The 25998-nt window shown below is 40.1% G+C and overlaps 1 protein-coding gene across 1 annotated transcript in view; it reads left to right on the top strand.

The window, feature by feature from the left end:
• Nucleotides 1-25998, top strand: part of CHSY3 (chondroitin sulfate synthase 3) — a 146011-nt gene that overhangs the window by 109907 nt on the left and 10106 nt on the right. The gene's annotated exons all lie outside the window — the stretch shown is intronic.

Below are 25998 nucleotides of genomic sequence, written 5' to 3'. Positions count from 1 at the left end.
TGTTTACATAACCTGCAATAAACATTAATCTGGCTAAGTAGTATCATATGCTCTATGTTTTCCTTAATGCTTCATTTTTTTGTCTCATCTTATTTTGTCATCATTACTTGTTCAATTCTTCCAATCTTTTCTCATTTTAAGCTCTCAGAAGTTTTAGTGTTCTCTACCTCCATTTTTAAGTCAAGTCAAAAGAAAAAGCTTAGAAAATATACTTTTTAAATGAGTCCGTTGTATCCTTTTAAACATGTAAACATAAATAGCCCCATATTATGCTTTTTTCTGAATTCAGTCAGCTATGATCCCTCCTTCACAGCCACTGGTTTTACATTCAATTGCTATGACTCCCAGTGAATACTGTATGTAGTGAATTTATGAACAGAAATTGTTCCTTTGATATAACATGACTTGCACAAACCCTTACTAAAAAATCCTCTTTTAAAGGGAATCCTTACGTGGCTACTGTGTTAGTTCTTGTGATCACTTTGTGTGACTCCTGGTAGTCTGCTTGTGTGATGACTGAAGGTTATCTTTTGATTCACACTTTCCTAGTGAGATATTATCTGATTAATATATTCCACACATTTCATTAGTAAAGTCCTATTTTGTTGTAATTATACTGCAGGGTTGTTTGTTTTTTTTTTAAGAAGCTGGTTTTTTCTGTCATCTCCCAGCTAACATATGCAGCAAGCACTGTGTTTATGGTGGTTTATTTTTATTTCCTAGGTAGCATATACCTGAGTTTAATACTTAACTTTCTGAGTAAAAATGAGACTTTATATGACTATGTTTACAATTTTATAGTGGCCTGTGCATTTTCTGATACATTGTAAAACACAGCATAAGATTTCAGGACAGTTAGACTTCAGGACAGCTAGCTAGACTTTTTGACAGTAAGCTCACAATAGTAGCCAATTTCAGCCAGGATTTTCAAGCATTAACTCAAAAAGATGATGTCATCTGGTAATGGGATCTACAAATGTGAAATTACATAATTTACTGTAAAAGCATGGACTATTTGCTTATTTTGGCTGCTGGCCTCAGTCAGTTATATCCAAACAGATGAAACTTTGTTTGCATTGGAGGTTTCATGATTGCAGTTTGTCTGCATTTGATCTTCTCACACACTGTAGCCATTCTGTATGTTCTTGTCTTTATAGTCTAGATATTTTATGATTGGTCTGCAGCAAAAAGTGAGAGATTACTGTGCTTGAGAGTAGCACAATGTTCTCAGCATTTCATGGAACCTTGAAGAGTGATCCTGTACTTAAGGGGGCTACAGAGAGGGAGAAGCTTTTGCTCAGGCAACAAAAAAATATTTTAATTTGAATTTTTAAGGACATTAGTGGTTTGATAAGACCTTATTTTTTTTAATTAGTAACCTTATGAAGTATTTTCTGTATTAGATCCTATATGTCTGTTGTAGACTTTGACGTCTAAGATGTCTGTCACCCTGATCCCGTAACCCCGTTCGCCCCAGAGCCCCGTGTCTGCCCCTGCCGTGCTCCCGTTGGTCACTGTAGTTGACGTCACTGCCATGGTGCATGCCCCATTGGCCGGGGGGCGCTCCTGCTCCCCTCACCCCGCCTCTGATAAAACCCTGCGTCTCCCCGGTCCTAGCGCCTTTTCCCCCATGCGGGCGTTGGAAGTGGGGGTTGGGGTCTCCCTGCCGCAGCTCTCCATGACCAATAAAACCTTCCTGTCTCCCGCGTGGGTGATTTGGTCAATTCCTTCCCTCCTTGCCTCGGACTCTCATGTGAGTTTCAGAACCCGGCAAGTCCCGACTGGCGTGCCGCCGCAGTGGAGGAACTGCCCAGAGCCTGGAGAAACAATGCACCGTTGCAAGGGGCGCCCAACAGTGGGGCCAGGGCCAGCGGAGTCACCCTTGCAGGCGGAGACTCACCGCGAAGCGCCGGGAGCCACATCGGGGGCTGCTGCCACCGGCGTGGGGCCGCATCACCGATCAGTGAGTGCTGCCACCAAGCTGAGCATGCGCGGTCCATGCAGAGTGCTGCCATGCAGCCGCAGAGCCATGCCAGAACAGTGCTTTGTGTTGGACTGAAAATGGGAGCAGAGTATCCCCAAAGTAAGTCAGTGAACCCTCCGCCATCCACAGGGAGGCACACGGTGCCTCCCCGCATAGGAGGGGAAGTGAAACTCTTCACAGCCACTAAGAGCCAAAGAAGAGAAACTTCCTGGGACCAAGGACCCTGGTAGCAGCTTTTTGTTTGCAGAGATCCCAGTTTGGTGACTACTTGGTGGCGGGAGGGTACCCGGGCAATACTCCCCTTCATGTGGATGGGCTCTGACCGCGCTTCCGAGGGTACGGAACACGCAGCATGCAGCATGAGCAGCGGCCGCCAGGGTCTCCTGCATTTTTTGGGGTTTTTTTCCGCTTTTTCTGCACCAGGGGTGAGGTTGTGTGGGTGGAAACAGCATGGGGACCATGTTATCTACCAACCAGAAGGAATTTTATACCCTACTTAAGGGAATTCTATCAGTGAAGGGCCCCTACCCAAAAAAAAGTTCAGTTAAGCAGTTTGTACGATGGCTGTACTTTTCCTTCCCACGCATAACCACGGGGGATGCCTGCAAAAAAAAAGTTCTGGGAGTGGGTGGGAGCAAAATTGGCAGAGGGGATCAAATGCAGGGATCTCTCTGTAAAAGGTTGCTTTGCCACTCTCCATTTACTGATTTCAGAAGTGGTAAAAGCGGAGCCCACGCGGGAAGCGAGCCGGGGGCGGGGGGAAGGAGCCATCGTACAATAATGTTGTTTCCCCTGAACCTGTTTCCCCATCTTCCTCTCCAACCCCTTCTTCCCCTAACCCTGGTGGGCAGGGGGGATTACTCCGCTGCTCTAAGGCGCAGGGCAGCTCCACAAATGTGGACCATGCTCCTGGCTCCCCTGAGCCCCCCCGCTGCCCTCGCCTTATCAAAATTAACTACTTCGCTGAGGAACTGACCCCAAACCTCTTTCCCAATCCCTTTTTCCCAGTTCTGGAGCTACCCCATGCTGCTCTGTTTCTCTGAACCCTTTTCTTTGTTCCCCTGAGGAAGCCACGGCCACGTGATCGGGGCTTTTGTCTTCCTAAGATGGAGGACGGCCACATGGAGGGGCTTCTTCTTCCCACAACCCCTTTCTCTCTTTTGTTCTCAGTGTCCCCACCTTTGACCCAACCCCCTCCTGCCTCCCTGTGGGCATGGGCACCGCCCCCTTGGGAAGTCAGGTTACTCCCTCAGCCATTGTTCCCCCTCCTGTGGGCGTTCCCTCCAGCCCTTTACATGTTCTCCCAGTTGCATCATCGACCCCGCCCTCTCCGTCCAGGGAGAGCTCTGCCGTCTCTGGCCCGCTGCCTGAGGGAGGCAGCCCCCGTCCTGTTCCCTGCACCCTGTCCTCATCTTCCAATGGGTCCCGGAGAGCCGGGCGGGAGGGAAGAGGGGGGAGGGAGGAGCGGAGACCCCTACCTTCATCTTCCCATGACCCTCAGAGATCCGGGGGGGAGGGAAAAGGAGGTTGGGGTGGACGGGAGCCCCTGCCTCCACATTCCCATGGGCCCCGGAGACCCGGGAAGGAGGGAAGAGGAGGGAGGGGAGAGCAAGAGCCCCCGATTCTGCATTCCCATGGTTCCCAGAGACCTGGGAGGGAGGGAAGCAGGGGGAAGGGGGAGCAGGGGCAGGTTTCTGAGCATTTTGCAGATTCCGTGGATCGAGTCAAGGTGGCAGCTGAGAGGCATGTGGAGGGATCGGAGGTTCAGGACAAGTTTGTCCCAGAAACAGCATCCATGAACACTGACACACAACTTGAGGTCCCTGAAAAGCCCAGAAGCCACGTGGTTGCCTTGGATGCTGTGCCTCCAAAGAACGTCGGTCCGAGACAGCCTCCATCAAAACGCCTGTGCTTCCATTGTGATCGGAAGGGACATTTTGTTATACAATGTCCATTTTTGGGGAGGGCAACCCCAGGGACAGTGGGAGGGGAGAAGAGGGGGGAAGGAGACCCCATTCTCCCAAAAAACTGAAAAAAGAACGCGCCTCGCATGAAGATAAAAATAAGGCAGGCCACAGCACCTCAAGAGGAGCTGTGATTTATCAAGTAGTTGTGCAGGTGGTGAGTTGTAACATCAGGGTGCCTGTGTGTACAGCAGATGACCCCACCAGTCGGGGGATGGCATCAAACCACAGGCGATGCAAGGAAAAAAAAGATCCTACATCTCCTTAAAAAATGCTTTTCCCCAAAACCCCAGCAAAAACCTTCCAGCTACTCCAGTCTGTGTGTCTCCCCAGTCGACGTGTTTGTAATAAAGTTGTTGTCCCAGTTCCCCTATCCCCAAACATCCAGGGAAGAACCACCCCCAGCATCATTGCAGCAAGCCCTCTCCATCTGCAAAGGGTAGCCGTTGCAGCAGCAGAAACACCAGGAGCAGAAGCTGAGTGAAGAAGCAGTCAGACGAGCAGCGAAGAAGATCAAGCAGCCGTTCCTTTTTATATTTTGAAAAACAGGGAGATGTTGCTTCCCGGGTTTGCGTTTAGATTAGGGGTTCTAATTTATGTTAGCTAGCCGAGTCCTGTGTACCCCCATGCACCCCCGTGTTTCCCCCACCCCGGGGTGGCTCGCTCCAGGCTGCCTGCCATTGGAGCCTCCCCCGTCACTCCTGTGACCACTCCCCCATCCACTCCCAGGAGTTCAGTGTCTGTCACCCTGATCCCGCAACCCCGTTCACCCTGGAGCCCTGTGTCCACCCCTGCTGCGCTCCCGTTGGTCACTGTAGTTGACGTCACTGCCATGGTGCATGCCCCATTGGCCGGGGGGCGCTCCTGCTCCCCTCACCCCGCCCCTGATAAAACCCTGCATCTCCCCGGTCCTGGCGCCTTTTCCCCCACGCGGGCGTTGGAAGTGGGGGTCGGGGTCTCCTTGCCGCAGCTCTCCGTGACCAATAAAACCTTCCCGCCTCCCGCATGGGTGATTTGGTCAATTCCTTCCCTCTTTGCCTCAGACCCTCGCACGAGCAACAGAACCCGGCAAGCCCCGACTGGCGTGTCGTCACAGTGGCACACGGGAGAGAAGCGGCGAGACCAAGCTCCGGAGGGAGGCGCTGCCGAAAGGCACCAGAGCTGCCCAGAGCCTGGAGAAACAACGCACCGTCGCAGTTTCGTTGTATTTATAACAAGGGAACTAAGTGAAATACAGCACCATGTTTTAACCCTAACGTCTAATAATACTTGAAGATGTCTGACTGAAATGGCTGTCTTTGTTTTGCTTAAAATTTAGGTCTTTTTATCAGTCAGTCTTCTTGAGCTTTTGAGGGTGTGTGGTTGTGTTCAAGTTAGCATGATCTATGCTCATGATAAACCTATTTCCTTTGAAGTGCTGGAGTGCTTAGTTTTACAAGTTTACCCGTCAAACTTCATAATAAAAGTAATCAGTAACTTATACTTCCTGTATTATTTATCTGAGATATTCTTTCAAGGAATCAGTAGTTTAAGGAGAGATTTATAAACATGGACTGATGTGTGTGAGTGTGGGCTTAACCATATGTTACATGCCATAGCATTGCCAGTTGTTTATATTGTATGTTGGACAACCATTTCAGCAGATTGTCATCTCTGGTGTTATTCCTTAAGGTTATTAGAGTCTACAAAACAAATCAAAATAGTTCTGGTCTTGCACACAAGAATAATCCCTCTTCAATTTAATGATGTCTTAAATTGCAATTTTCTTTTTAAATGTTTTTAACAGATGAAAGAAGGAATGGGTGTCCAAAAGGCAGCTCAGTTACTATAGCCACCCCAAGAAAAAGCTAAGGGGGAAGTAGTGGTCAAGGGAAGTGATGACCTATGATGAGATTTATAGCTAGCTAGTATTTCCAGATGCGATGTTAAAGTTTTATCTTAATTAGTTTTTGTCATATTTATCTTCTACTCTGACTGGAACACTTTTTAAACTTTAATAGCTTTATTTCCTGGCACCAAAAAAAAAAAAAAAAAAAAAAAAAAAAATCCCACAGATTTATTTGCTCTTTCCTTGTTTAGTATTTAGTTTCATCATTTTATGCATACTTGAATGCTCCTCCTGGTTTCTAATTTTCTATCTTGAAAGTTTTACCTTTGATCTAGCTAGAGTAGTTGAAGACTTTTTAATAAATTATCTAAGGTTCTGACTTGAGGTATGTAGGGAAAGAATGAGAGAAGTCCATGCTTCTATGTAATAAACTGTGAAGGTGTCAGATTAGCTTCAGGATTAGCTTGACATTATTTTAAAAAATTAGCTCCTGGTATAAACTTAATGTGTGTCTTTGTAATATATTTTAGCTTCATCTGCATAATTTGAAAATCTGCTCCCACCTTTAGCTGAAAGTAAGTCCAGGTTACTCTCTGTGTGGGCTGTGAAGGGCATATTTGATTTTCTGGTTTAGGGGTTGAAAAAGGTGTTGAATATTTGGTTTTTTAGAATATCATTATAGAACCAGTGTTTCTTTCTGACTAGTTACTGAAACAGTCTCAAATCTGGAACAATTTTATTCAGTCACCTTGTGGAACTTCTGTTTTTCCAGAACTTGCTCTTGTATGTAGCTCACCATTGTACATCGTACTTCGCTCTGTCTGCAGTGAGACATTGCAACTGCAGCAATGGCCATAGGCAATGTTGCTTATATCTGGATGTTTCTTAAATTGTATCATATGAGACCAGGGTGGTTGCCTAAATTAATTCAGTTTCTTATTTTGAGAAATTCTTAAGTTAAAAATACTGGATTTCTATATGCTCTCATTTGTTTTATTCATGCTGAAATTTACTATATTTCTGTTTGTTTGTCAGTGAGACCTGTCTTTTGAGCATCTTTGTGTTTGTTTTCTGCAAAGTGCTATACTTTATCAGTTATATATTTGTCTTTTCTTGGTATCTTGCTTTCTATTTTTTTTTTTTTTTTTTACTTCAATATCAAGGTTTCTAATGAATCTCACAGAAAGGATCATATTTTACTGCTATTTAAGTAAGGAGAGCTATGATCTCTTGTTTAGGTCTGGAAGACCTAGGAAAAGAAGGAGTTCTCTAGGGAAATAAGAACTTTAGTATCCTTATACATTAGGTAACACAGGAAACCAAACCATATTGCTTTAAATAGCTAAAATGTCTTGGAAAGAAAAGCAAAACATATGGCTTTAGCAACTAAAATAAGTGGAATGAGAACTTCTTGGAAAAAATAAGTCCTTTGGAAATCAGATTTTAAATGGTCAATGCAATAAATGGTGATTCTGCAAGCAACAAGAGACACCACAGTGATAGGTGGTGCTGGTTTAGAGCTGGTGTAGAGTCTTCTCAATGCTCCAGCGCTTTGGCAGGGTTCTCACTTTAGTTAATCAAGACTGAATTACTCAGCTGCGAACTAAGTAGAGCACAGAGTAGGGCAGAGTTGATCCTCTGCCAAGCTGGCTCAGGGCAGGCAGGGTATATTTGCTCCAGTGCCTTCACATTTATACCCCTATGGCTTCCAGGTGAAGTGGAACAGCTGCTTCAAGGCAGTGTGGTGCTTGGGCTAATAAACCTGCAGCTGTCAGCACACAGGCCCACGCAGAAGCACACCCACACAACACCACTGCATATGCACACACACCCATTCCCATTGCTGTCTAATCCTGTGTGATCTGCTTTATCCTTTTGTTATAGGAATCCTCTTTCATCCCATTACTCTAGGTAATGAAAGAGGACTCTCATTGGTATTGCCTTTTACAGATTTTCTGTACAAAAATTCTTGATTTAAGTTAAGTGATCAGTTAAACTAATGTCAGGCAGCTCAGGTCGACGTGTGAAAGGGAGCCCTAAAAACCACAGAATGCTGAGAGCATAACAGTAACTGAAGGGAGTTGTGGGACCTGGAGCTACAGAAGTGCTTGAGGTCTCAATCAATCATGCTTGCTTCACTATTGCTTCATAGGATAACTGCTTTCACTTGCATTAAAGTAAGGGGAGTAATTGAGGTATAAAAACCTAAGCTAACGGCTCCAGTGAAGTCTACCATGACTTAACAGAGCCAGATTAGGTAAATTTACTTGGTAAATTTTTTTTTTTTTTTTGAAGACTTCATAATGCTGTATGATAACTGGTATGAAAGTGTGTTCTTAATCTAAAATAAAGGTCAAGTACAGGTGGTGGGTTGACCCTGGCTGGATGCCAGGTGCCCACCAAAGCTTCTCTATCCCTCCCCTCAGTTAGACACAGTAAAGAAAATATGAGTAAAAGTTCCTGGATCAGCAGAGGTGCAGGGAGGGATCACTGACATGTTACAAAAGTGTCATGGACAAAAGTGTCAGTTCGGGGACATTAGTTTAATTTTTTACCCATCAAATCTGGTCAGAATAATGAGAAAAAAATCCGTAATTTTTAAAAAATCTCTCCCCCAACCCCTCTATTCTTTGTAGGCTCAACTTCACTCACAAGTTCTCTACATCTTGCCACACTGTGATGCAGTGGGACAGGCAATCGGAACTGTGGTCAATTCATCACATGTTGACTCTGTCTCTCCTTCCTCTTCAGGGGAAGGACACCTCACACTTTTTCCTGCTTTAATGTGGGGTCCCTCCCACAGGAGACAATTCTCCATGAATTTCTCCACCATACGTCCTTTCCACAGGCTGCAGTTCTCCACTAACTGCTCCAGCATGGGCCCCTCCCAGGGCCTGCACTCCTTCAGACACAGGCTGCTCTGGTGTGGATCCTCCATAGGGTCACAATTCTTGCCAGCAAGCCTGCTCATGTGTGGGTTCCTTTCTCCATGGGTCCACATGGCCTCCCAGGAGCCTGTTCCAGTATGAGCTTCCCATGGGGTCACAGCCTCTGCTGGACACGTCTGTGACATGGGGTGCTCCATGGTCTTCCCCACAGCCTGCCAGGGAAGTGCTCTTCTCCAGCATCTGGATCCCCTTCTTCTCCTCCTTTGTCACTCACCTTGGTGTCTGCAAGGCTGTTTCTCTCACATGTTCTCATTCCTCTCTGGCTGCAGTTGTGCAGTTCTTAGATATTATCCCAGAGGCATTGCAACCACTGTTGATGGGCTCAACCTTGTCTTGCAGCTGATTAGCACTGGCTCTGCCTGACATGGTGGGAAGCTTCTGGCATCCTCTCACAAAAAGCCACCCATGTAGTCCCCCCATTACCAAAATTGTGCCACATAAAACCAATGCAGCACAACAATCTACAGGCTTGCAATTCTCCCTTGATGATAATCACAGTGAAAAAGATAATAATTTAATTACAATAAACCCTGTGTTCTGGTCAATGATGCAGTTCAGCATGTGAATCTGTGAGTTCCTCCAGAAGGATCTTCTCAAGTTGTTTCTCTTTCTAATGAAACACTTCAGCTGTCATAAGGTGGCTTGTAAGTTCTTATATTTCACAACAGCTCTGATATTAATTAAATGCAGCTGCTGTTTACAAAGAATGGTAGCATAATTTTTGCTGTCTTTTGGGTTGTTGCTTGGTCAATTGTAAAAATGCCCTTTTTTGAATACAATTCAGTTCCTTTTGTATCAGCGAGTTTAAAAGGTACACACATTCTTGAAGGCCTTTCAGAACTTGGATTGATACACATGTTAGTTTTTGGGGATATTACTGCTTGTCTGCAGTACATAATTTTGCTTATACTAGGAATGTCAGTATTAAATAGTAGTAATTTCTCAACAATTTTTCTTGGAGAAGGATATGATTTGTGTCATAAGTGATTATGACATTTTATACTTCATTTAGTTGGAAGCAGCTTAATTATGTAGAAAAGATTGGATTAAAAATAAAAAATTTCATCTGATAAAGCAATTTTACTAATCCTGGTGAGCACTTAACTCTCTAACGAGTTAACTATGCCATTTTCCTAAATTTTATATATATTCACCTAGGAAACTTTCCAACTGTGAATTGTGAACTGAATCCATTGTACTATTTCTTTACTGTTGCTGTGTTTATTTATGACTGTTAAAGCACCTGTGTAATTTAGACAGGGTTGTGTTAAAGTCTTGGTATGCTCATAGCAGGACCCACTTTAGGATTTATGGTATTACTAAAAAAAGACACATTCTCAAGGGAAAGTGCTGCCACTTTCTCTGTATCTGCAGAATTACATAAAAATGTCCGTCCACGTTGGAATTGGGAATTTTACTAATATTGTAGTGTTTATATTAAAAAGTGACAAACTTTTTAATATAAAATAATAATAATTAAAGACCCTGAGATAGAGTTTGTAAATGTGCAAAGACAATTGTAATGCATTTCTTGGCAAGTTTTATGCAAAGTGAGGTGGAATCAGATACTGACTTAATATATAAATCTTCATGTGTATATATACTATTTTATCTCATCAACAAAACAGAGTTTTGCAGTTAGCTGATAAAATACAGAGGCTAGTAAAGGGTACTGCAATTACAGTTCTCACTCTCTGCAGTTTGCTTAGTTATTTGTGACATATTCTAGCTGTGCTGTCTTTAAAAGATGCATCACCATGTTCATAAGGAAAACAAAGATGTTCCTCAATATAGGCAGGAATTAAATATGGATTGATATCTTACCAAAAAGGGAAATAAATCAGTAATTAAATTGCACTGATGGGATAGAGATAATTAAAATATATATAAAAATTGGCTTTACAAGCCATAAAAAGAAATCCATCTGTTTTAAAAGAAAATACAACCAAGTATAAAATCAGCTTGACTCATAATTTTTTTCATAGCTCTTGAACATCTGTGCAAAGCACTTTACTAGTGTAAGTAATGATGGGTTTACTTTTATCAGCAAAGATTTCATGTAAAGGAGTAGAAGCCTATAAATGCAATACAAACACTGCTGAGCCTAAAGTCTAACTTGGATTCCTTCCACTGAAAATTTGTTACCATGTCTCCATGTCACGTGCTGCCTGAAGGTGATAGGAACAGTCATCTGCATAAGCATGCCTTCTGAAGAAAATAGTATGTAGGTATTAATTTTGTGAAAGAATTTTTATTGCATTTATTTTCCTTCCAAATATTGCATATATTTGCACAGCAACACTATATTGACCAGTGCCTTCTCCCTTTCTTGGAGTTTTTATTGCCTTTCAGGACTTAAACTTATCCAGAGTGAATAAATCCGTAATCCAGAGAAGCTGTTTTCCATTTTGTTTTCCTCCATTGTCAGACGATGGGGTTTTCTTCTACGTTTTCATCATAGTTCAAATCTGTGATAATATGTTGTAAGAAAAATCCATGAACTTTTGTATCTATTTCTAGTGCTTGTAGTCCCTGAAGTACTCAATGCATTTTTGGATACTTAGGAACACAGCTGGTACCCAAAAGGTTCCTCTCAGAATATGTCTGGCCAAAACTGAGGACAACTAAATTTTCAGGTTAACTGTTATCTACAGTAAAATGTCTCATTGTCTTACTTTTCTAATAGAGGGAAATAAATTATGTGTTTTCCTATCTAAACCATCTAACTCTCTGATGTGAAATGAACATTAGATTGATCCAAATTTTGGCTGATGCCAGGGAATATTTTTTCTCTTAATGGGGTAAAAGACCTCTTTAGACTGCAGTTTAAAGGTAATAGAAAATTAGGTAAAAAGAGAAAAGCATATATAAGTAAAATGATGAAAAAGGTATGAAAAGTTTCAGTATTTTAAATCTTAAGCAATTTTTTTTAAAGTTAAGCAAAATATTTTAAAATCTCTACACAATTTAATTAGTACTAGAACAGCTACTAAACTAGTCGCAAACCCTGAGGAGTCTATAGTGATGAAATTGCTGGGAAATTTTGGTAAACAGAATGTCTTTGTCATCATGCTTAGATTTCTTATCAGACATTTATTTGTCTTTTCCTTTAGTGAGCAGGAGGAAAACTTAATTCTGTATAAGAAGCCCAAAGTTGCTCTGCTCTTTCACAGACATGCAATTATTTAGTATAGCTTCCACTAATTGTGTTGCTGTTAATTATGGGTGCATAAATTTTCCTATGAAAAGGCTTTATTTTCTTTGTTTATATTTCTGCTAGATTTGAACCATTGTACCTAAAATTTTCTATGCCATGAACAGATTTGTTTAAATTTTGTAAAAAATACTGTGCTTTGAGGAGTAAGATTAGGGGAACTGTATTGCTGATCTGAAAACAGAAATGCCTCCTAACAGACAAACTGGTTCACATTTATCCTTGGGGTAACTTTACTTATTACTTCAGTGCAGTGACTTGAGGGTGTGAAGTGGAACTGGGGAGGAGATACAAATCACATGAGACTGCATATAGGAAGAGGATGACAAAGTGGGCACTGTAACTGTTAGAGGAGCACTGGCCAGGGCTTTAAGCAGAAAATACAGTAGGAGTGATCACAAGGACCAACAGGAACAGGGATGGAAGACATGTAGGGTTTAGAGCATTCACCTTCTGGAGCAGATAGTTGGAGTTTTCATTCCTACACTCCTTTCTGTTCATCCACAACTCAAAGCAAACTGAAAGGGTTTTTCTAATTTGCCGCAAGTGCAGAGGATTTAATTCAATTAATTGTAGCAGCCAGGAGTCAAAATGGCCCTGCCTGAATATTTCTGACCCAGGCTCGAGCCTCTGTTCTTTGAACTTCTAATCTTCCAGCCATAGGTTGTGATGTCCCATACCTTTGATCCTTAGCTTTATTGCAAAGTGCAAAACTGGATAAAAGCAATTATTTCTTTAAGATGGAATAATGGGTACTTGCTTTTAATTTTTGGGTTTTGGGCAAGTAACAGAAGATTACATGCAGAATTTAGTAAAGAATAGAAGCATTGAAATTTCCTACCCTTAGAAACTGTGGAAAGTCAGGCTTAATTCTTTCATTGCATCAATGTTTTTGAGTTTCTATAAGAGAAAAAGTGTGTATGAAGAGAGGCATACTGCTTTTGTTAGACCTACTCAATATAGGTGAGAAAATTTGGTCATGGAAGCCCCCTTCAAGTCTGCAATACAGACATGAATTAATTAATGAACATTAACATTAATTTCCAACTAAATACAATCTCAAAATAATTATTTGACACTGTCATTACATAAGATGACTTAGACTATCTGAGGAAAAACTTCAGTGAGTGGGAGGGAATGTTGACAGGATTGGAAATGTGATAGAGTCTTTTATTCCAATGGGATGTTATGCTATGGATGGTCATTTTGTTTATGGAGGATGAAAATTGAATTGTATTTTATACTTGTAAAATACAATAATATAGTATTTTTCTAAAGGACCCTGTGTTTCCTAATTTTTGAATCTTAATTTTCAGACTTGCACTTGACCTTTGCTAAACCTCATGAGGTTCCCATGGGCCCAAGTCTTGAGCTTGTCCTAGTACCTCTGGATGATATCCAGAGGGACTAGGACATACATCAGGTGTGTCAACTCATCTATACCACTCAGCTTGGTGTCATTTGCAGACTTGCTGAGGGTTCACTTGATCCTGATGTCTGTGTCATTGATGAAGACATTAAACAACACTGCTCCAAGTGAAGGACACCACTTGTCACTGATCCCTATCACAACACAGAGCCATTGACCATCACCCTCTGAATGCCACCATTGATAGATGCTTTAAACATTAAAAAACACAGCTGACACTAATCAGAAAAAGACCAAATTTAATTTCCAAATAAAAGATAGCTGATTCTTCTTCTTACTTGCTGAAACTCAGGAAACAACTGATCAGATCAGCATATTCACAACAGTGGTAGAAACACTAATGATTACATCTGTAATTTCTAGTTTTAGTGCATTTTGCCTTACTAGGAGGAAGTTCCAATACATTATTCTTTCTTCCTTTTCAATAATATTAGTGAACCTCATATATAAATGAGGGCATTTGCACATTTTAGTACACAGTTCTCAGAAGGAAAAGGCTACCTGGTTTTGAGGAAGATATACTTGATACTTCAACTCATCTTCATAAAACTTGTATCCATATCCTTTGTGGCTTAACTACTGCTTACATTCCCTCATTCTACATCTGTCTCCAGCTACAATAAAGGAAAAATAATTTTGTTGCTACATACTTAAATGAACTTATTTCTGTTACAATCTCTCTGAAAAGTTCTTTGTAGCTTTCCCCATTTTGTTCAGTATTCTAAACAAGCGTTGTCAACATCAGCAGCAGGTTGAGGGAGGTGATTCTCCGCCCTACTCTGTCATTGTGAGTCTCGCTTGGTGTACTGCATCCAGCTCTGGAGTCTTCAGCAGTCCTCTGTCTTTCATGAAGAAAGACATCAACCTGCTGGAGGGAGTCCAGAGAAGAACCATAAAAATGATCCAATGACTGGAGCTCCTATTTTATGATGACAGGATGAGGGAGCTGGGGTTGTTCAGTCTGGGGAAGAGAAATCTCCAGGGAGACCTCATTTCACTTTCCAGTACATAAAGGAGACTTACAAAAGGATGCTGAACAACTTTTTACGTTATCAGATAATGATATTATAAGGGGGAGGGGTTTTAAACTAAAAGAGGAGAGATTTAGATTAGATATTAGATGGAAGTTCTTCAGAGTTTGGTGAGGCACTAGATCAGGTTGTCGAGAGCGGCTGTGCATGCATCATCCCTGGAAGTGTTCAGGGCCAGACTGCATGAGACTTAGAACAACCTAGTCTATTGAAAGGTGTCCCTACCCATGGTACAAATTTAGAACTAGAAGGTCTTTAAGGTCACTTCCAACCCAAACCATTGTATGATTCTATGACTGCCTAATTTTACTTTTTAGAGGATTTGGTATGTATAGTTGTAACAGTAGTAACAGCTCTCTGTAGGCACACATCCAAGCAGACACATGTAATAAACACATTAGGTGGGTTTCAAGCAGCTCTCTCTTCCAAGTTATTTCAACCTGATCATAAACTAAAATTGTGTAAGAAAGTTTCTCTTAATATATGGTGTCACCATTGTTATGCAATAGAACTATTGGCCACCTTGACAGAGTAGTTATTTGCTTAATATTTGTCCTATTAAAAACATGTAATCTAATCCTATAGAAAAAGCCTTAGCTATGTATAGTTCTGTTCTCATTCCTTCAGGGTATTATTACCTTTTACATTAAGAGATGAGAACAGTAAAATGGATTATTTCACTTTGTTTCAATTTTTACTCTTCTTTGCCTGTTCTCTTCTGTTTCATGTTCAAAGCACAACTCAAGCCAATCAAAAATTTAATAAAAACTAGAGCAACAATTTCTGAATTATTTAGGTCAATTGAATTGGTAAAATCGGAGGTCTTTACTATTTTTTCTGAATTGTTTTCACTGAGAATTCTCCAAATATATAAATCTCATCTATTTTCTGTACTGCATTGTACCTCCCTATTTGTTATCTTTTAGAGTTTTTCTTTTTGCTTTGTTTGATTTGAAAATCTATAGTAAAGATAGAACTGCTTTCTATGTATTTGATTATTCTGTGACAGAATACTGTGTGAAAACAGTGACATAATGTAAAAGAAGACATAGTGCATATAAATTACAAATTCCTTAATGAGTTAAATGACCAAGCTAGACATACTTCAATGATTTGTAAGAAAATCATTATTACTGAAGAATCAATCAGTGAATGTGCAGGTCTTTTACTGCTTGGAAAAAAATTAGTTTCAAGTCTGTGACTTAAATAGGAGGGCACCTTCAAATCTCCATTAAAAATTTTCAGACATGAAAATATATGAAGCAGTATAAAATGGGTTTCAAATTATCACAGTCTATCTGAAAGACTTTTTCTTTTTACTAATCAACCACACTTTCCAATTCAGAAGTTCAACAATGAAGGATCTTGTTAAGGATATTTTATGATAAAGGGAGGATGAAGAATCACTGTTCAATCTTAGATCTCCTGTCACCAAGGAGCATATAACTCAGTAGGCTTGGATTTTTTTATTTTAACATAATAGCAATTTGTGGTAATGCTATAAGAACACAGTCATATTAATTAATGTTATATTTTCATACCATCCAGTCAGAAAGCACAGCTATGCCTGTGGAAAAGTATAATGGCAATATAATTAGGATTTCTTCTAAGGAAAACATTGTAACAGACATTCTGCCATGCTTATGTTATTTTAATTGGATGTTTAGCTCAAGGACGTTCATAATTTATCATAAACTTTAATGGTAATACAATCAGCTGGAAGGAAGCTGTACTTATCTCATTGATTACACCATAAAAAATGAAATCCTAATTTGAACATCCTTGTTTTAATATTCTTTTACTGACATGGCAAGAAGTGAAGACTTGGTTGACAAGGAGGTCATGCTGTTCACTGTCTCAGCTGCGTAATGACTTGATGTAGTACAAGTGTAAGAAAAAATAAATAAAAAAACAGATTAAATCTGGCCTATCTTGCAGAAATCTGGCCAGTGTGCAGAAAAGCTTTTATGTCAAGGGGATGACGAAGTATTACAGGAAGTCTTACTGTACTGATTTTCCCTTTTCTTTCTTTGGAAGAACTCAGATGTCTTGGATCCACTAGTTCAGTCATTAGTTCCCCAGTGGTAACTTCTGAGAAACTACTTTTAGGTCTACCAGCCACCAAAACCAGGTTCTAGTAATTTCCAATTTTTGAAGTTGTTACAAATTTTATAGTTGACTTTCCTATAAGAATGATGGAGTATTTAATTAGTGGGGATAGATTAGAGAGCCTTGGTCCATAGTAGGTAGATCTGCTGGCACTTCTGCTTTCTTGCTTAATATGAGAGCTTAAAATGTGACTTGGCAATGCATTTAAGAGTTCTCAAGATATGTTTACCAAAGAGGAGAATAGATCATTTTTTATCAGTCTATGTTTATTGTTTTGTTGTCCAAAGATGTTGAAAATCCTGTGTTAAGAATGTTAATGTGATGTGATACATTTCTTAACTAAATATATTTCCCTTGGAGAAGTTATTAACATTGCATTCTGTAGGCTTGATCTTTGTGGTGAGCTTGTGCTGACACTTTTCAAAGGGCCATTATGAGCTACCAAATTGCTTTTACCCTGAATCAGTAAGGATTCTCAATGCTCTTGTTCCTTGTAATATCATCTTGGATATTCTTATTATCTGTATGTTTAATCTTTTTAGCTTCATGCTAAGTTATGAGCTTCAATAATTTTAAAATTCAGTAATTTTGATCTCCCTTAACTACTTTTTCACACACATTTTATATTTTTCCATTTTTCATTTGCTGACTTTCTATTTCTTTGTCCTAGTAAAACATAAATATCTGATTTATGTTAATTATTATTTATAAAATATTCATGTTTTATTGTTACTGCATGACTGTATGTTTCCTCCATAAAGTTAATATTCCTAGCACTAAAAAAACCCTGTGGAGGCAATTCTTAGTTCCAGTTATTTTAGAGGCTTTGCTTCCAGTACCCAACTTAGTCATCTGCTTCTGGCTGGGAGGGATAGACCCTCCACCCAGGCAGGCAACAGCTGTGCATAGCAGGAATACGAAGCCTTACCACTGTATGAGTGAGCAAAGAGGGGAACATATAGGGAATTGGCTGATACAGCTGCCAAGCTACTTTCCACAATTTTTGAAAAGTCATGGCAGTCAGATGCTGTCTCTAAACTGGAGAGAGATGGATTAGATGGGTAGACTGATCAATGGGTAAGGAATTGGTTGAGTGGTGACATCCAAAGAGGGGTGGTCAACAGATGAGGGTCCTGATGGAGGGACATCAGTGACAAGTGGTGTCCCTCACGTGTTGGTATTGGGGCCTGTGGTATTTAATGTCTTCATCAATGACACTGACATCAGGGATCAAGTGAACCCTCAGCAAATCTGCAGATGACACCAATCTGAGTTGTGTGGCTGACACCATCCAGAGGGACTAGGACAAGCTCAAGACGGCTCCATGGGTATCTCATGAGTTTTAACAAGGCCAAATTAAAATGGCCTGCAACTCAGTTGCAGTGCTGCAACTGGTTTGGGGCAAAACCTGGTACAAACCCAGGCTGTGGCATGAACAGATGGAGAGTAGCCCTGGGGTATAGGATTTGGGGGTGCTGGTGTGTGAGAGGCTGGACATGACTCAGCCATGGGCACTCCCAGCCCAGAAAGCCAGCGGGATCTTAGGCTGCATCCAAAGCAGCATGGGCAGCAGGGGAGGGAGGGGATTCTGCCCCTCTGCTCTGCCCTGGTAAGAGCCCACTTGGAACCCTATAACCAGCTCTGAAGTTCCCAAAAAGACAGCATGGACCTTTTGGATCAAGTCCAAAGGAGAGCCACAAAGATGATCCAGAGTGATGGAGCATGTCTCCTAATGAGACTGAGAAAGTTAGGCTTGTTCAGCCTGGAGAAGAAAAGGCTCTGGGGAGACTTTGGAGCAGCCTCCCAGTACCTGAAAGGAGCCTACAAGAAAGCTGGAGAGGCACTTTTTACCAGAGCATGGAGTGGAAGAGGGAATGGCTTTGAAACAGAAGAATAAACAATTTAGATCGGATATAAGAAAGGAATTTTTACAATGAGGGTGATGGAACACTGCAATAGATTACCCAGGGTGTGGGGAGATTTCTCGGTCCCTGTGAATATTCAATGTCAGTGTGGATGAAGCTCTGTGCAGCCTTTCTACTTGAAGACATCTCTGATCATTACAATGGGGGTTTGACTAGATGACCTTTAAAGCTCCCGTGCAATTCAACCTATTCTATAATTCCCTCTTGCCTCCTGTAGATGAAAATATATGGCACCCAGAGGGGACCATTTCTCACTGGATCATTGCTTTAATGATCCAAGATTACCATTTGTCAGTATTTCCTACTGTGGGCAGCCCCTTACCATAGTTCTAAGTCTCCCAGACCACTTCCATATAAATATAAATAAATTGTCATGGCTGAGTGTTTAAACACGCTTCAGTGTGCTTGTGTAATCTATTTCAGAGAATCACACAGAATCAGTCAGGTTGGAAAAGATCTTTGAGATCATCAAGTCCAACTTGTGACCTAACAACACCTTGTCAACCAGACCATGCCACCCAGTGTCACATTCAGTCTTTCCTTACACCTCCAGGTTTTTATGTCACCTCCACAGTAACTCCACCACTTTCCTGGGCAGCTCATTTCAGGCTAATTACCCTTCTGTGAAGATCTTCCTCCTGATGACCAGCCTAAGCCTCCCCTGGTGCAGATTAAGGCTGTGTCCTCTTGTCCTGTGGATATTCTCAGTTCAGTCAGAGAGAAAAAGAGAGGGTTTTTCTAACCAGGCAAGAGCCTGGGAAGCAGTTGGGAAAGAATGTAAATAATTCTCTAATCTATCTTGTTATTCACATTGTTTATAGATATGTTCTGCCACCGTGCGTCATTCACTGCACACCAATGGTGTGAGATGTTTTTACTCTAAGATCAACAAAATTAGTCTCCACTATGTTCTCTATATATAGAGCAGTGCATTTGAAATAAATCAGTTCATTCTCTTTGCCTTCTAACTTGGAGTCATTTCCTTCCTGTCCTGCTCAACAGTGACATTGTCCTATTGCTAGTTGCCTGAGGGAAGAGGCTGACTCCCACCTGGCTACAGCCTCCTTTCAGAGAGTTGTAAGGCTCACCCCTGAGCTTCTTTTTCTCCAGGCTAAACACCCTCAACTCCCTCAGCCACTCCTCACAGGACTTGTGTTCTAGGCACTTCCTTCACCAGCCTTGTTACCCTATTTGTCTGTCTATCCTAGCTAATATGAAATCACACTGTTTTTCCCACTTGGATGCTGTCTTTCAGGAATTCTGTGCCCCAGCACATCCATATCTTAACACCTAATCTACCCAACAGCTTTTATAAAATGCCAGACTTTGATGACAATTTGAATAAATACGAAGACTTCAAAGCAAATCAAATAACTTTAAGGCTCTTAGAGTTCTAAACAAAAAGTCAGTGCTCTGCTACAAGTGTTGATCTTATGAGATTGCCTGGTTTTATCCTAGTAAGTTCTTCCTTGTAAGTCTAGATAGGCTCTAGAGGCACTAGTCCTGATCTTTTTCTCTTTTTTGCCTGCCAATTTCCATTACCCTTTATCTCTTTTGATACCTCAGATTTTGTCAGAATGTTGGATTAATTACCAGAAAACAAGAAGTGAAACAACTTGGCCTGAGCTTAAAGCAAGGAGATTAGTCAGCTATTTAAGGTATCCAAAAGGCTTCCAGGTAGCTTTAGGTCTTCAAAACTTTGCTTCCCCTATATGTCCATTTTGCTAGATTGGTTTAGAAACATGTATTACCTCTGTCTCACATTCATGGCTTCATCCTTAGACCAGCACTGCTAAAAGGTGGCACAGAGTTTTTATCTGATGTTGCCTGGATGAAGGCAATTTAAAAAGAATGCTGCAGATTGAATTCCTATTTTCCATAAGACGATATAATCAAGTATCATTTCTGTGCTAAGGTTCTATGTTTTTCTGTTATGTATATCTCTTGATAATGCTTATCCTTTCTTTATTTTATGTGGAAAAAAATCTATCCAAGTAAGGCCAATGGACTAAGAAATTAAAATACATAAACTAATAGTGAAATATTGCTAATTATGAATAAACAAAGTCATCCAAGGCCAGGTGTTTTCCTACACTGTTTTTGTTGTAAGTGTTTACACATTAATGTAAAAAAAAGAGTGTAATGTATGCAGACAGTTCATTTGTTTGATTGATGAAGTACTTAAACAGAATTCATGGTATTACTTAATGGAAGTTATGGATGCCATTTTTTATGCATTATTTCAGCATTATCTGATAGTGCTGGAATGTAAATCTGTAGGCAATTGGCTATACAAGCATTTATTGAATTTTTCTTTGAATAATTAAAGGATTCAGAAGCTTCTCTAAAGGGTAGACCCAGCAGTTTTCTGAAGTGTATTTGCAGTGGAATGATAACTTCTTGAGATTAAAAGAAAAAAAAAAATGTAGCTGGTAAACAGTAGCAATGAAAATAAGCTGCATGCCTGTGCCTCAAAACAAATAAAAATTTACATCCATAATTATGGATTGTGTTGCAATATATAGGGAGTTACAGGATTTTTTTTCCCAACCAGTCCCATTTTTTCTTCACTTCTTGACATTTTAAAATGTTTTCCTAATTTCAGTGCTTGAGGTAATTTCTATTAGTAATATGACTTACTGTTTGGAGTTACAATTATTTCAGACATGAAAACACTTTCTTTCAGATCTGCCTATACTGAGAAGAAAATATCTCTAGAAATATCAGACCAGTCACAGTTTCTGTTGTTTCTGCTCTGCAGATCTGTTCAGATGAGAGATCTGAACAAACTCTGTATTGAGAAACTCACCAAACTCCTTCCTCTTTGGCTCCAGTCTGCAGGGGATGGCAAACTTCAGTCTCCTGGCATTTCCCACCTGAGATCGCTGCTGCTTTGGCTAGAAGTCCTTGACTACTTTTGGGCTGATTTTCTGTTAAGTTTTAGAAAATAAGCCTTTTTCATTAACCTAGTGCTTTTTTATTATGGTCCCCTGTAGCTAAATCCCACTATTCTGCCTATGGGAATATTCCTGATATGGCTTAATTTCCCAGTGGGAGGAGTTGGGTGTAGGTAAGACTTATGTTGTAGTGGTGGTGAGAGCCATCAGTATTCATTTTCTGTCATAAATACAGTTTCTGACAAAGCAAGCCCTATGTGCAGCAGTACTCTGCCTTGATTGTCTTTTCTGTTCAGAAGTATCTTAGTATCAAATAAGAGATCTGCTGGTACACCGCATTCTTCTGTATGTGGCAAGATGTGTTTCCTGATCAAGAAGTTCCTTCCAGTTTATCTGACCTTTCAAACTTCTGCATGTTCATGTAATATAATTGATGCTCACCACTCCCCAGGATAGGTTGGCATCCCATCTGTTCCCTCTTGTCATGCTTTCTATTTTCACTTTTTGAAATTACTCTTTCTTACTAACTTCTATTCTCCATCTTCATGGGTGTCCTAGGGTGACATTACGATGCTCATATCCCAGTCGTGTGTTCTGTTTATGCTGGATATTCTATTCTGTGCCTTCAAGATGGGCTCTGAGAGCGAAGGCAGGGAGAAGAAGCACAGAGTTTTGTTATCAGCCTGCACTCACTTCTCCATAGAACTCCACTGTGTTTTCTGGGCACAGAAGGGGCAGAACACCGCGCTCCTTCGCTTTCTAGTTCGTTTAGCTAGCTGAGGCAGTCCAAGTTTTCCTGGACTGGTTTTCTTTCCCTTTTCTTGGATCCATTCAAACCTGCTCCGGACTGGGGCCTGGGGAAACACCGAGAGCTCGCACTTTGTGGCCCACCAGGGCCTACTGTGGGCAGCAGCAGCCTTTCCCAGCGCCAGAGGGACTGATAACAGAGCGACCACCCATTGGAGAGATTTTCTGAATCTGTCATCTCTTCAGAGTGACAAATGAGTTTTGTCATCTGGCATTGTTCATTTTTTGTGCTGGGTAGTGCTTTGCCTGTTAAATAAACAGGTTTTTCCACTTCTCTCTGAGGAAATTCTTCCTGAACTGATTGAGGGGAGGGGTCATGTGGGTTTGCTTTCTGTGGGGGGCCCCTTTTGGAGGTTTTCTCATAAATTTGCCCTAAACCAGGACAATGGGCTTTTCAGACAACATTAGCAAACTGATGTTTCTCCTCAGGCAGTATTTTAACAGCTCTACTTTGCCGAAGAAATAAGCATTGACTATTCTTGTTTATCGTTTATGTGGTAGGTGTGCATCCAGACTTGTTAGCTAAAAAGAGATACTGTATTCTCCACAAGATGTTATACTGTACTGTTTATGGCATTACCTGTGTGGTATTAACAAATCAGCCATCTTTTTTAGTTGCATGAATGTTCAGCTAAAGAAATTGCCATTGGTGTAATTTTGTTTAACTGGATGCGTACAATACAATCATTGAGACCATGTGTTTCATCTTCAGGTATGTTGTACTCATCTTGTAGAACTCCCAGTGCATAATTTTGGGCATATATAGAACATGTTGGGGGGAAAAAAGGATATGTGAATAAATGAAGGGGTATCAAATAAACACAGGAGAACGATTCTTTTTTTAATGTACTGTGTACTTTCCACAAATCTGCAGAAGAGTAAGACACTCCCAAGAAAAGAGGTAAGTGAAAAACTTAACTACAAAATAATTGTAAAAAAGGATAAATGAACAGAGAAAGTAGTAACTCTTTAAGGCTGAGTTACTCAAAATAATTTTGAATAATGCTATGTGTTTGCCTATTCACACATGCTGTATAATATAGATCATATTATACAAATTAAAAATTATGCTGAATTGTCAGTGTTTCCAGTCTCCCAAAGTTTATATTTTTGTGAAAAACTCTTGGAGGAGGTCAGGTGCAGATTCTCTAATATTGATTCTACAGTAGGTATTGCTACCACTCTGTTCCTCTTCAAATTGTTTTGTAATATAAGTTTACTAATTAATATGGAGTAAGGCTGTGGAGTAATAAAAGTTTAACAGGTCACAGAGATCATCTTGGTCTTCAAGCAGGATCTGTTTCAAGACTGGAAATCAAAGTTCCATCAGGTTGCACTGGATTAACATTACTTAGTAAGTTCCAAAACCTCATGTTTTTGCAAATGGATGTGTTAGAGGGTGACAGACAGATGTAACAGAATGCCTATCACTGTGAAAAAGTAGTTTATATTAAGTAGCTCTTTAAATAATTGAGATATAAACTTAAAGGGAGAACTTTTTGGTAAGTGGCTTGCATAGATAAATCCTCTACTTAAAGATGATTCCATTTTTTTCTTTTAGTATTTACTGAAAGTGAAGTTCTGTTTCCAAATAACTGTGGACTTTTGGAAGGATAAGACTGTTTGGTTTTGTTGCCTTGTATCAAAATGGATTTTATGGAAACTTAGGTTAAAATGAGGTTAACAAGCAATAAAAACAGCTTGAGAAGAATATTTATTACTTTCATTTTAGCCTCAAATTTTAGTCTCAAACAGCAGTACTATCAAAGACTCCAAAAACAATAGGAAAGACCTTTTGTGTCCCAATAATTGACTTCACAGATGGATAGTAGCTCATAGCATTTCCCTTTTGTCGACTATAATGACAATTATACTGTGAATAGTAAACTCAAATGATTATTTTCACTTAGAATTTTTCATTTAGTGAGAAATGTGACCAACTTCTGAAGCAGAGAAATACTGCAGTTTAACTCAGCACTTAGATCTCAGTATTTGTAGCCCTGAAGCTTGATTTTTTTAAATAGTTTATTTTCTTGAGAAGAATTAGAACTTAAAATGGCTTTTTCTCAAATTTTTCTTCAACATTTGAATTGATGAGTTACTTCAGAAGTAAGGATACTTAGGACTCATTTTAGAAAGTCCTTTTAAGCTCCTGATGAGCAAAGTAAGATATACATTTTCTGTAGTGGGTAACAGGTTTAGTAAGGCACAGGCATGCAGATTCTTCAGGAAGATTGACTTTTCTAAGGGAAGTCATAAATACCAGGGAAGTCTTTGTGTCAGACTGTTGTAGTTTGCAGGATGCTCATCTCCCAGTCGGAAGAATTATAACTGGTAAAATATCACTGCAGTATAAAGATTCTTCATGAGACAGGAGCCTCATACTTTTTTTATAGCTAGTGTTATTACTGGGGCAGGGGCATGCAGAGGGCTGCTCTCTCTTTGCAAATGAAATTGTCCTCTCCCAGTGTTTTAAGATTACACATTCAAGAGTACTTGAAGCATAAAGGCTCTAGAAACATTAATTTTGTTATATTGCACTGCAGAAGAAAATCTCCTCAATTCTTCATTCAGCGGAAGAGGTTTCCTGCATTGAACATGGCAGGTTTCTGAGTGGAGCAGGTTACTTTCCCATGTCAGGCGATGTGACAGGAGTGCAGATGGTGTTCTGAGCATCTGAACTGGTGTCAGTTGGTATGTAGGTGTGAAGTCATCAGATGAAGCAGGCAGCACAGCCTCAGGCCATTTACAGGGTGTTAGTTCTGTGGCTTCAACATCCACTTGATTAGTGTGAAGTGGGTCTGGATGGACAAAGATTCTCAAACACGTACAAGGAGATTGGTCTCAACAAGTGAAAAGCAGAAAGGATACATTACCACTGGGGTTTTTTTTAGGAATGACTCTAGCCAAGTGTGAATGAAATTCTGTCCCAGGCATCTTCATACTGTCGTAAACCAAATTACTCTTTTCTATAATGCTGTGAAGAGTGCTGAATATAACCATGCTAAAAAGTGTTCACCACACTAGCTGTCAGTATTTGGATGTTTTCTTTAGAAGTGTGGCGTTTTTTGTAGGAGGGACAGCTTTGGGGATAAAGTAAATGTAAACGTATGAGCACTACTATGAGTAGGAATGAAAAGGATATGATCTTTGTTGGTGTAACAAAAGGGAAATTTCTCAATAAAAAGAGCTTCTGCAGTAATCCTGTAAAGTGGGGTGTGTTGCTAGTTCAATTGTGATACTACTCACAAAGTACACAATAAAAGCAAAATTTCCAGTTTCTATAGAATTTGTATATGTGGAATCAGCATTTGTGGTGTTCATGCACTTCAGAGAATAATTACAGTATTCAAGTCTTTGGTCAGATACACAAACGCAAGAGTCCATGTTTTAGAAAAGTTTATCATTAAAAAATTGACTACTTTACATAGAAACACATAGAAACACTTCAGAAATTATGATTAGTCATCAAATAACTTTTTCATCTTTTTTTTCCTTAACACAGAGGGTAGAACTTGATATTTCTGTCTAGATATATAACCTTAAATACTTTTTCCGTATTTTTCTGTTGTGCACATTGAAGGCTAATATTTGACAGATTTAATATTTCTGCCTCTATATGGTCAAATGTGTCACATAGTGAGAAAGGAACAGTCTATAAAATAAAAGTACTTACACACTTTGCATGCCTGTGTTATGTAATGGAGTTAATTGTAATTTTCACTTAATTTAATAAATAATTCCACAGGCACACTAAGACTTTAATAATTTTTATTTTGCTAACACAAAAATTTGTTTTTTAGTCTTATGGTTCAATAATCATTTAATCATTGTAAACTACCTTCAGGACTATGCTTAAGGG

The sequence above is a fragment of the Vidua macroura genome, chromosome Z (assembly GCF_024509145.1).
Source record: "Vidua macroura isolate BioBank_ID:100142 chromosome Z, ASM2450914v1, whole genome shotgun sequence".
Classification (NCBI taxonomy): Eukaryota; Metazoa; Chordata; class Aves; order Passeriformes; family Viduidae; genus Vidua; species Vidua macroura.
The sequence above is the reverse complement of the archived record's forward strand: the minus strand, read 5'-3'. Positions and strand labels throughout refer to the sequence as shown.